The 11,938-nt window shown below is 45.0% G+C and overlaps 1 pseudogene; it reads right to left on the reverse strand.

Annotated features, from left to right (window-relative positions):
- Nucleotides 1-927: 927 nt before the first annotated feature.
- On the reverse strand, nucleotides 928-11,705 carry LOC149470345 (uncharacterized; annotated as a pseudogene).
- Nucleotides 11,706-11,938: the final 233 nt, after the last annotated feature.

Genomic DNA, 11,938 nt, shown 5'->3' on the forward strand with positions numbered 1-11,938 from the left:
GTTCCTTTGAATAGCTTAGATAGAAGTTTTGGCCTAGCTTTAAAGTTGTCTATGTGCTGTTCTTTGTTCAATCATGCCATGTGCTCTTTCGTGTAAGTGTCTGAAGTGTAGGTATGTCTGAATAAAGTGAAGTGTAGAGTAGCTAAGAAGCAACTGCCTCTCGTTCCTTGAAAAGCTGCATACTTAAAATGCATGAGAAATTAAGTCCTCCCATTAACCTTTGTTTCAAATTTGCGGGCTCCTTAAACACTCCCCTAGTCACTCCCAGCCTAATTGAAACATCTGTTACTATTCAAACCACCAAGTCATTATCATGATTTACATGCAGACTATAAAAGAGGTCTCTGAAGTTCTTATGTTACATACAACTGTCTGAATACATGATTTATGAATACAATTTAAACTTTCAGACTCATTATAAGAACTCAAAATAAGGTGTACGTTACATAGACTAGGCTTAAAAGAAAACATGAATTTAAACCACTACTGATTACCTTAGCTCAGACACAAATAATTCACATCTGTGACCACTCAATTTCAAAACCTCGCATTCACATCCAATTAAGAGGGTATTCTCTGCCAGGCATATATCAGAACTTACTAAAGACCGAATTAAAGTTTAGATATTAAAAATTAATATTACATTCCCCTCTGAAATATGAAATTCATATTAATTTATAACACGCACACATCATTTATATCACAAACACTCAGGTTTTGATTTAGTAATTTCAAATGTATCATTATTTGTAACTGAGTCAGCAAAACCAGAAAGTATTTTTCTCTTAAGTATATTTTGTAATAGATTATCTCCTTTCCTAATTTCACTTCTAATTCGCTTATAGAAACTGTTCATTTTACACATCAAACATAATTGAAAAATAATACATAATATGATAATAATAAAAATAATTATTACAGGATGTAATAAAATATTTCCTGCTGCAGATGCAATTGAAGTTTTTCCCAACATTGATACAGTACGTTTAAATTTTGACCACCAAGAATGACCTGAAAATTCAGACCATTCATGTTCTATATCTTTTAAACTCCCTTGTTCATGTTTAAATAATATTTCTGCTTTTTGGAGTTCATCTGATAAAGCTATTAGAGATGAGCGAATCGAACTTGGCGAAGTGGAATTCGTTTCGAATATTAGGAAAATTTAGATTCGCGACGAATCCGAAAATTAGCAGACTTCGGATGCGCGAATCGAAATTTTTCCAAAAATGGCGGCGACATGTGCGGCGACGGAGCGGGGATCTTTGGGAAGGCGCGCAGACAAGGCGCGCTGACCCATAATGCATTCATTCATGACATGTGATCGCATTAGCCAATCAGCAGCCAGCCAGCCAGCACTGTGTAATGGTCGAGCTATAAATTGCGGCCAATTTAATATTCTCCATTTGCCTCCAGTCATTCAAGAGAGGCAGACCTGGCTGTATTGAGGGAGAGAGTTAGGGACACAGAAACGTTACTTAGGGCCACAGAAACATTACTTAGGGACACAGAAACGTTACTTAGGGCCACAGAAACGTTACTTAGGGCCACAGAATCGTTACTTAGGGCCACAGAAACGTTACTTAGGGCCACAGAAACGTTACTTAGGGCCACAGAAACGTTACTTAGGGCCACAGAATCGTTACTCAGGGCCACAGAAACGTTACTTAGGGCCACAGAAACGTTACTTAGGGCCACAGAATCATTACTTAGGGCCACAGAAACCTTACTTAGGGCCACAGAAACTTTACTTAGGGCCACAGAATCGTTACTTAGGGACACAGAAACGTTACTTAGGGACACAGAATTGTTACTCAGGGACAGACACAGAATTGTTACTCAGGGACAGACACAGAATTGTTACTCAGGGACAGACACAGAATTGTTACTGAGGGACACAGAATTGTTACTGAGGGACACAGAATTGTTACTCAGGGACAGACACAGAATTGTTACTCAGGGACAGACACAGAATTGTTACTCAGGCAGAGACACAGAATTGTTACTCAGGGACAGACACAGAATTGTTACTCAGGGACAGACACAGAATTGTTACTGAGGGACACAGAATTGTTACTGAGGGACACAGAATTGTTACTGAGGGACAGACACAGAATTGTTACTCAGGGACAGACACAGAATTGTTACTGAGGGACACAGAATTGTTACTGAGGGACACAGAATTGTTACTCAGGGACAGACACAGAATTGTTACTCAGGGACAGACACAGAATTGTTACTGAGGGACACAGAATTGTTACTGAAGGACACAGAATTGTTACTGAGGGACACAGAATTGTTACTCAGGGACAGACACAGAATAGTTACACAGGGACAGACACAGAATTGTTACTCAGGGACAGACACAGAATTGTTACTGAGGGACACAGAATTGTTACTCAGGGACAGACACAGAATTGTTACTCAGGGACAGACACAGAATTGTTACTCAGGGACAGACACAGAATTGTTACTGAGGGACACAGAATTGTTACTGAGGGACACAGAATTGTTACTCAGGGACAGACACAGAATTGTTACTCAGGGACAGACACAGAATTGTTACTCAGGGACAGACACAGAATTGTTACTCAGGGACAGACACAGAATTGTTACTGAGGGACACAGAATTGTTACTGAGGGACACAGAATTGTTACTCAGGGACAGACACAGAATTGTTACTGAGGGACACAGAATTGTTACTGAGGGACACAGAATTGTTACTGAGGGACACAGAATTGTTACTCAGGGACAGACACAGAATTGTTACTCAGGGACACAGAATTGTTACTCAGGGACACAGAATCGTTGAATTAAAGAGTATGTCAGACAACATGCAGAGGAGTGGCAGAAGAGGCAATGTTTTAGGAGCAAGCAGACGTGGCAGCAGAGGAAGGGGTCGAGGCAGCACTAGTCGCAGCCAGAGGCCAGTGCTCCCGGTGTCATCCAGCGGTCGTGTCTCCACCGACAACCCTGCCGTCATCGATTGGTTGGCTCGGTCGTCTTCCTCTTCCCAGGTCACCTCTGACACCTACAGCCAACGGTCGGTGGGTACGTCAGACACAACCGTTAGTTGGCATGGCCCGGGAGCAAGCCCACTGAAATCACGTGTCCTCTACATGCCCCTGTCCTTTGGTGTTCCCTCACCAAGCGAAGTATCGCATGCTGTGGGCTCAGCCCCACTGTACAGTGAGGAAGAGCTAACAGAGGGCGGTCAGGAATGGGGGGAGACATCCGCCTCTTCAGCAGCCAGGCGAAGAAGTAGTGGCGAGGAGAGTGGCTCGGTAGCCGGTCTAGAGACAGGTCTGTCTCCTGACCCACACGCAGCCGAGGGGGCTAGTAGTGAGGCGGAGACCCTAATTGATGATGATGAGGCTGATCGCACTTGGCAGCCTCGTCGTCATCAGGCTATTGCTTCCGCATCATCAGGAGAAGAGGGTGGCAGCTTGGCAGCGAGCAAAACAGTCGGTGGGTTGCCCAGGAGGCAGCAGGGTCGCAGCAGTGTCAGTGGAGGCAAACGGCCACGGAGTAGAGCACCAGCTCCACTGCAGCCTACCACCACGGCCAGTAGTGGTGCCGGTGTGCACGGAGGAAGTAGCAGTCAGCCAGTGAGGAGTATCGGGGGCAAAGTTTCCTACTCGGCGGTGTGGCAATTTTTCGTCAAGCCGCCCGAGGAAGTAAACGTAGCCGTATGTCGACTATGTGGCCAGAAAGTCAAGCGTGGCCAGGGGGCCCATGTTGGGACTACAGCGTTGCGTCAGCATATGCAGCGTCGCCATTTGGTGGCCTGGGAAAACCGTGATAAAGATACGGCGGTTCTGCCTGCCCCAGCCCCCGCTCCATCACCCGCTCCGTTACTTGCTCCGTCACCCGACGTCAGTCGCCCTCTATCAGCCAGTCAAGGCTCCAACACCTCTGCTGAGGGGAGTTGTCACTCGTTGGCATCTTCCGCTCGTTCAGATGCTCCTTCTCCTGCTACTCCTCTTCACGGATTCCGTCAGCAGTCTTTCTTGGAATCCGTTTCCAAGAGACAACAGTTTGCGAGCACGCACCCGATGGTGCAAAAGCTGAACGTCCTCCTGTCCAAGTTGCTGGTGCTGCAGTCCCTCCCTTTCCAAGTGGTGGACTCAGCACCTTTCCGAGAAATGATGGCTTGTGCCGCGCCGCGGTGGAGAGTGCCAAGCCGTCATTTCTTCGCCAAAAAGGCAGTGCCAGCCCTGCATTCACATGTAGAAGAGATGGTGGGCCAGTCTTTGAGCATGTCGGTCTCTGCCAAAGTGCACGGCAGCGCCGACGTGTGGAGCTGTAACTACGGTCAGGGACAGTACATGTCATTTACGGCCCACTGGGTGAACGTGGTGCCGGCACAGCCGCACCAGCAACTTGGACAGGTCACGCAGCTTTTGCCTCCACGTTTGCACGTCCTTGGTCCACAAAAGATGTCCGCCTCTACCACCTCTTCTTCCGCCGTGTCCTCAGCCGCCACCCCCGTGCCAAGTCCCATTACCCGACCGGCATATCACATGTGCAGGGCGCAACGGTGTCACGCTGTGCTGCACCTGGTATGCCTTGGCGAACGTAGTCACACAGGGGAGGAACTTCTGAGTGTAATGAACAGAGAAATCAACAGATGGCTGTCTCCGCGCAAACTGAAAATCGGAACCATGTTGACCGACAACGAAAAGAACATGGTGTCTGCTCTGCGTCAAGGAAGGTTGTGCCATGCGCCATGCATGGCTCACGTGTTCAATCTGGTTGTCAAGCGGTTCCTAAAATCCACCATCCCACTGCAAGACATCCTTAAAATGTCACGTAAACTTTGCATGCATTTCAGCCATTCCTACACCGCAAAGCACACCCTCCTTGAGCTGCAGCGGCAGAACGGAATTCCACAGCATCGCCTGATCTGCGACGTTGCAACAAGGTGGAATTCAACCCTACACATGTTAGACCGCCTTTACGAACAGCGAAAGGCCATCACCGATTTCCTGATGTTACAAGCGGATAAAGGTACTCCCCTGTGTAACTTCGATGTCAGCCATTGGCAGCTCATGCGTGACACCTGCGCTTGCTCAGGCCCTTTGAGGAGGCCACGCTATTCGTGAGTCGGCAGGACTATGGGATGAATGACGTCAATCCTCTGTTGCACGTCCTGGAACAAATGCTGTTAACAATGGCTGGTCAGGGTGCGGTAGACGTGGCGCACAGATCTCAACGCCACATGACCCCTGTGGGGGCAGGACAGGAAGAAGAGGAGGAGGTAGAGGAGGACATTTGTGCTCAGGAATTATTGAGTGAAATGGGTGTTTTTTCACTCAGCGGACAGGAGTGGAGGAGCAGGAGCATCTGGTAGAGGAGGAGGAGACAGAGGACCCAGACGCACCGTGGCAGTATGCTGTGGAGATGGAGGCAGGGAGTCCCTTGCATTCCTTGGCACAAATGGCCCATAGCATGCTCGGTTGCTTGCGTAGCGACAGCCGAATAATAACCATCAGACAGAGGGATGACTTTTGGCTGTCCACCTTGTTGGACCCTCGCTACCGTTCAAAAATGGTGGCCTTTTTCAAACCTGCTGAGAGGGAGGCCAAAATAACGTACTATAAAAACCACCTATGTAGTCAGTTGGTCTCTGCCTTTGTGCGCCAACGTCCATCCTCAGACACTGTGGGCCCTGTGCGCTCGCGTTCCGCTGCCATGGCAGCAGGGGAGGGGTGGGGTGGTAGGAGCAGTGGCAGCTCCACCAGCAGCGGCTGCCTCAGTCTGCAGTCGATGATGAGTAGCTTTCTTCACCAGCGCAGTGAGGAAACTACTAACCAGCCGCAGCAGAAGCAGCATCAGGTGGACCTGGAGCAGGACCTCAAACAACAGGCTTGGGCCTACTTGGACAGCACCCTGCCAACCGAGGTAGACAATCCCCTTGACTACTGGGCAACGAAACTTGACCTTTGGCCCCAACTAGCTGAATTTGCCCTTGAAAGGCTGTCATGCCCGGCCAGTAGCGTGGCATCGGAGCGCGTGTTTAGTGCGGCAGGAGGTATTGTAACTCCACGGAGGACACGACTGTCCACCCAAAGTGTGGAGAGACTCACGTTTGTGAAAATGAATCAGGCGTGGATTAGTCTGGATTTCAAACCACCAGTTCCTGACACAACTGACTAAATCCGCCATGAATCATGCCCCAAACATGTGCCACTTTCAGGTCTCCTCACACTGCTGATGTGTTCCATTTTTTGTCATAGGGTGCTGGCAGATTACGGGCCTCCCATTGCTGCTGCCAGGCCCGTAATCTGCCATGGGCCCCCGTACCGCCTCCTCATGCTGCTGCCAGGTCCAGAGTCTCTCATGGGTCCCTGTACGGCCTCCCATTGCTGCTGTCTCCATCGCCACACTCTGCCATGTGCCACTTTCAGGTCTCCTCACACTGCTGGTGTGTTCCATTTTTTGTCATAGGGTGCTGGCAGATTACGGGCCTCCCATTGCTGCTGCCAGGCCCGTAATCTGCCATGGGCCCCTGTACCGCCTCCTCATGCTGCTGCCGGGTCCAGAGTGTCTCATGGGTCCCTGTACGGCCTCCCATTGCTGCTATCTCCATCGCCACACTCTGCCATGTGCCACTTTCAGGTCTCCTCACACTGCTGGTGTGTTCCATTTTGTCATAGGGTGTTGGCAGATTACGGGCCTCCTATTGCTGCTGCCAGGCCTGTAATCTGCCATGGGCCCCTGTACCGCCTCTTCATGCTGCTGCCAGGTCCACAGTGTCTCATGGGTCCCTGTACGGCCTCCCATTGCTGCTGTCTCCATCGCCACACTCTGCCATGTGCCACTTTCAGGTCTCCTCACACTGCTGGTGTGTTCCATTTTTTGTCATAGGGTGCTGGCAGATTACGGGCCTCCCATTGCTGCTGCCAGGCCCGTAATCTGCCATGGGCCCCAGTACCGCCTCCTCATGCTGCTGCCAGGTCCAGAGTCTCTCATGGGTCCCTGTACGGCCTCCCATTGCTGCTGTCTCCATCGCCACACTCTGCCATGTGCCACTTTCAGGTCTCCTCACACTGCTGGTGTGTTCCATTTTTTGTCATAGGGTGCTGGCAGATTATGGGCCTCCCATTGCTGCTGCCAGGCCTGTAATCTGCAATGGGCCCCAGTACCGCCTCCTCATGCTGCTGCCAGGTCCAGAGTCTCTCATGGGTCCCTGTACGGCCTCCCATTATTGCTGTCTCCATCGCCACACTCTGCCATGTGCCACTTTCAGGTCTCCTCACACTGCTGGTGTGTTCCATTTTTTGTCATAGGGTGCTGGCAGATTACGGGCCTCCCATTGCTGCTGCCAGGCCCGTAATCTGCCATCGGCCCCTGTACCGCCTCCTCATGCTGCTGCCAGGTCCACAGTGTCTCATGGGTCCCTGTACGGCCTCCCATTGCTGCTGTCTCCATCGCCACACTCTGCCATGTGCCACTTTCAGGTCTCCTCACACTGCTGGTGTGTTCCATTTTTTCATAGGGTGCTGGCAGATTACGGGCCTCCCATTGCTGCTGCCAGGCCCGTAATCTGCCATGGGCCCCTGTACCGCCTCCTAATGCTGCTGCCAGGTCCAGAGTGTGTCATGGGTCCCTGTACGGCCTCCCATTGCTGCTGTCTCCATCGCCACACTCTGCCATGTGCCACTTTCAGGTCTCCTCACACTGCTGGTGGGTTCCATTTTTGTCATAGGGTGCTGTATGGCCTCCCATTGCTGCTGCCTCCACCGCCACACTGTGGCTCCACACTCTGGTTTTGGCCCCGTGACTGCCCAAATGAGTGAAGTGTGCGGTGATTCTAAGATCGACGGCACTCATCTGCATGTCATACTGACTGACAGTATTATTTCTCTTCCCCAGCAGACTCCAAGGGCATTTAAATTAAAGGTACAATGTTCTGCACTAATATGAAGGCTCTCTGAAGCCTAGAAACACCCTTTTATAAGTTAAATTCGCAGCGAATATATTCGAATCGAATTTATTCCTCGAATTCGCCGAATCAGCCGAATCGAATTTTTGAATACTTCGCTCATCTCTAAAAGCTATCAGTAAACCTTCATCTTTTTGAATAACATTTGCCCAATCTCTCCATGGGAATTCATCCACTTGAGATATATTGTACTGTATGGGAAGAGCACTTACATTTTTCATAAGCATGTTTGTTAAATTCATTCTCATCCCATTAACACTTATTGCTAAAATATCTCCTTCTATACAGAACAAACCTCGACTTAAATTTTCTGTATGTGTACAAGAAGAGAAGAACGATTAAACCCTTTCTGAGTTAGACATAACTTGAAAACAAACTTTCTTTTTATCTACAATTGAGATTAACTCAGAAGTGGTTTTAACCTTTTCTACCCTTGCTGAACATAGAGTATGGTTATGGTAACAAGAATGAAATATACCTTTGTCTTGATTAGGTAGACAAATAACTTTAGACTGAAATTGTAAACATGAAGACAGATCTAATTGTTCTAACTCAAAATTATTATCAATAAATGCAAAATCTGTATATTGCAGATGATAATATAGTAACTGTGTGTTGCTAACTGGTAATCCCAAGACAGTGATTGGAACCAACATTTGTTCTTTTCCTGCTACAGGAATCATTGAAGAACTATAGCATATGTTCTGATAACATCCAATCCACTTATTTACCCACAGATCAGTATGGTTTATGGCATATACATACTCTCTTGGTAAATTTTGTACAATACCTAGAGGAGTTATTCCACTTTGAAAAGCTTGAGCTATTATTTTAAAATTTGTGGAATATTCCATCTGAATTTCTAAACATGCTCTGGCTATATGGGAATGCTGTTCACTAGTCATTAAATTAAGAGTAACATTCTCTAAATGTAATATAGATGGACCCATAAGATTGGCTGTTTTAATCACCATATTTTCCAATATCTGATTCAAGTTTCTTTGTACTTTAATACTATTGCTTCCCACTAAACCAGCTGTCTCGAGATCAGACTTTAATGTACTAATGTCCATACTATTTGTAATACTTCCAATAGTACCAACCCCTCCTAAAATACCTTCAATTATACCATGTTTATTCCTGTGAGGATTCCTAATATCAGTACCAAACCATCTTTCAATACCTAATTCCATGTTAACCAGATGTTCTTTACATTGTGGAAACCTTGTTGAGATTTTCCATTCTGAAATGTTAAAGTTCCACAATATAATAGCAAACTTTCCTTCTCTCAAAAGAAGTCTGGTTTGGAAATGGTTAATTTGGAAGGGACTGGCTGGAATAAATTTCTTATCCATACACTGTGTTCTTTTAGGGGATATTACAATTACATTTGTATTTACACATTTCTTTGGATAATTTTCTATTGATATGCAGCATTCATATATACCTGTATCATTAATAGATATAGTATTTTGATGATACACAAAGTTATCATTATCCCAGTTCAAATTACCAAAAATACTTTTATGGATAACATCAGTTTTATCATGATGAAAACTTCCCATAAATTCACCATTCCTTTTCCAAGTTAATAATGAATTTTAAGGTAGGTGTATTTGTGTACTACACATCAAATTCAGATTATCCTTTCCTTCTACGAGTCTTAATGATTGAGGAGATATTTTTATCTCTGGGACAATCAAATCTACCACAGTAACAATTACTTTGATTTTAGTTTGAACCAAAGCTCTTGTCACTTGGAAATCCCATATTTTCACTATGTCCTCTTTTTCATTACCATTTATATTCAAATGTTCAGGATCAAGAAAGTGTGAATAACTTTGTAATTGATACCAAATATCTGTTTTTTTTAGAACTTCCTATTTTTCCAGTATTTAACATGTCTATGGAAATATCTCCTGACCAAATAGTAGGTTCATTTCCCTTTAAAACTATTAACCAGTATCCCATATCTGATAAATTACATTCAAAGTTACTAGTTTCGTTATTGATCCTATAAGATCCTTGCATTTTAACAAATTCTGATTTAGACTCTATTTTAGCTCTTACTTCAATATCATTACTATGAACGAAATACAATTCCGTACAACAAGTTCTTCCATAACCTATGCACACATATCCTAACAAGTCTTCAGCTGTATTAATGTCACTGTCTTTAGGAAAAAATCTTTTGTTCCTAATAAGTGTAATGTCTTTCTTATGTAGGGCTTCAGTCTTGTTAACTTCTGCATTGCTGGAAAAGTTTATGTTGTAGATTACTAATATTGTCATTGTCACTAAGAAAAAGATCAATCCTGTGATGATAAGTCTTTCTTTGCTACTGCTTTGATTTTCCTTATGTTCTTTTGTTGTAATGTTTATTTTTCTCTGGAATCTGCGATTCTTTGTTTCTTCCGGATTTTTGAAATCCATGTGTGCAAAAGAAATGCAGTATCATTATCTCGGTATAAACAATTTACATTGGTCACTGTGCACCCACATTGTTTGTTGTCTGCGAGCATTTTTTACTGAATTAAGAGGTCTTTGCACTTGTACCATTACTCCTTGAACATCCAAAATATCAAATGGACCTTCCCAATTGCTTTGCCATGGTCCAGTTTTCCTGAAAGTTTTTATCATTACTTGTCCTCCTTTTTCGAACTTAGAAGAATGTGGAGGAACCATTTTTTGCATGCGAGTAGCTGCATGTGGTACAATAGTGTTCAGATTGTCTTGCAACATCTGTAACCACTTTGTTTTTTCTATTGCCTCTCTTTGCGGTGTTGACAAGAATGGTTCATGGGGAAATACTAGACGCATTTTCCTTCCTGTCATTAACTCAAAAGGAGAATACTGTGTTGCAGAAGATGTTGTACTTCTGACACTCATCAGAACCAATGGTACAGCATCAACCCAAGTATTTCCTCTGTCTAATAACATTTTTGCAATCCTTGATTTGACAGTCCTATTCATTCTTTCCACAATACCTGCAGATTGTGGATGATAGGGCACATGAAATCTCTGTTGTATACCTAAGATTTTACACATTGCCTGCATAATTTTACCTGTGAAGTGGGTTCCTCTGTCACTACTGAGGTTTGTTGGTATACCCCAGACTGGAAAAACATGATTAATTAGCATTTTAGCAGTTGTTAATGCATCATCTTTGCGAATAGGCAAGATTTCAATCCATTTTGAAAAAACATCAACTACAACTAAAGCATACCTGTACCCATTTTTACCTGTAGGTAACGGTCCTATATAATCTAGTTGCAATGTGGACCATGGTCCATCTGCTGGAGGAGTTCTTTGTAATGGAGGTTTTTGACCCTTTGGTCGAGGATTCACTTGAGCACAGATTAGACAAGATTGAACTACACTGTCTACTGTTTCTTCCATTTTGTCCCAGTAAAAGTTTTCCTTGGGAATTTCAAGCAATCTTTGTTTACCTATGTGACCTAGGCTTTCGTGATTGTATTTTGTAAATTCTACCTGTAGATGCTGCGGTATAACAGGACGCAGAAACCCGTTTAAGTCATGATACAAAATTCCGTATTCATATACAAAGGGAAATTTTGGATCAACCTGAGAAGCAGAAAGAGATGGATCCCTTTTCTGTTCTTCTGCAAAGGAGGGAATCTGTGTGTCTGTCTTCCTAACAACATTAACTGGAACTGGTTCAGACTGAATCACTGGTTCTCCATGTAAAGATGCTTCTTTTGCTAAGAGATCAGCTGTTCTATTGCCTACACTCATCTCATCATTGTCCTTCCTATGAGATGGAATGTTAACAATTGCATAGGCAAAAGGATTTTCCTGTGCTAGCTTAAAAATTTATTCAAGTGTCTCTTTGTGCACTAGGACTTTGTTAGATGCATCTACAAAACCTCTACGTTTCCAAATTGGTAAATAATCTGTCAGGGAACGTACAACATATGAACTGTCACTGTAGATCACTAATGGACTTCTGTTCTCTTCCTTGTCTAATG

This window comes from Staurois parvus, unplaced genomic scaffold, assembly GCF_062004578.1.
Source record: "Staurois parvus isolate SC_StPar_1 unplaced genomic scaffold, SC_StPar_1.0 ptg000048l, whole genome shotgun sequence".
NCBI classification, from domain to species: Eukaryota; Metazoa; Chordata; class Amphibia; order Anura; family Ranidae; genus Staurois; species Staurois parvus.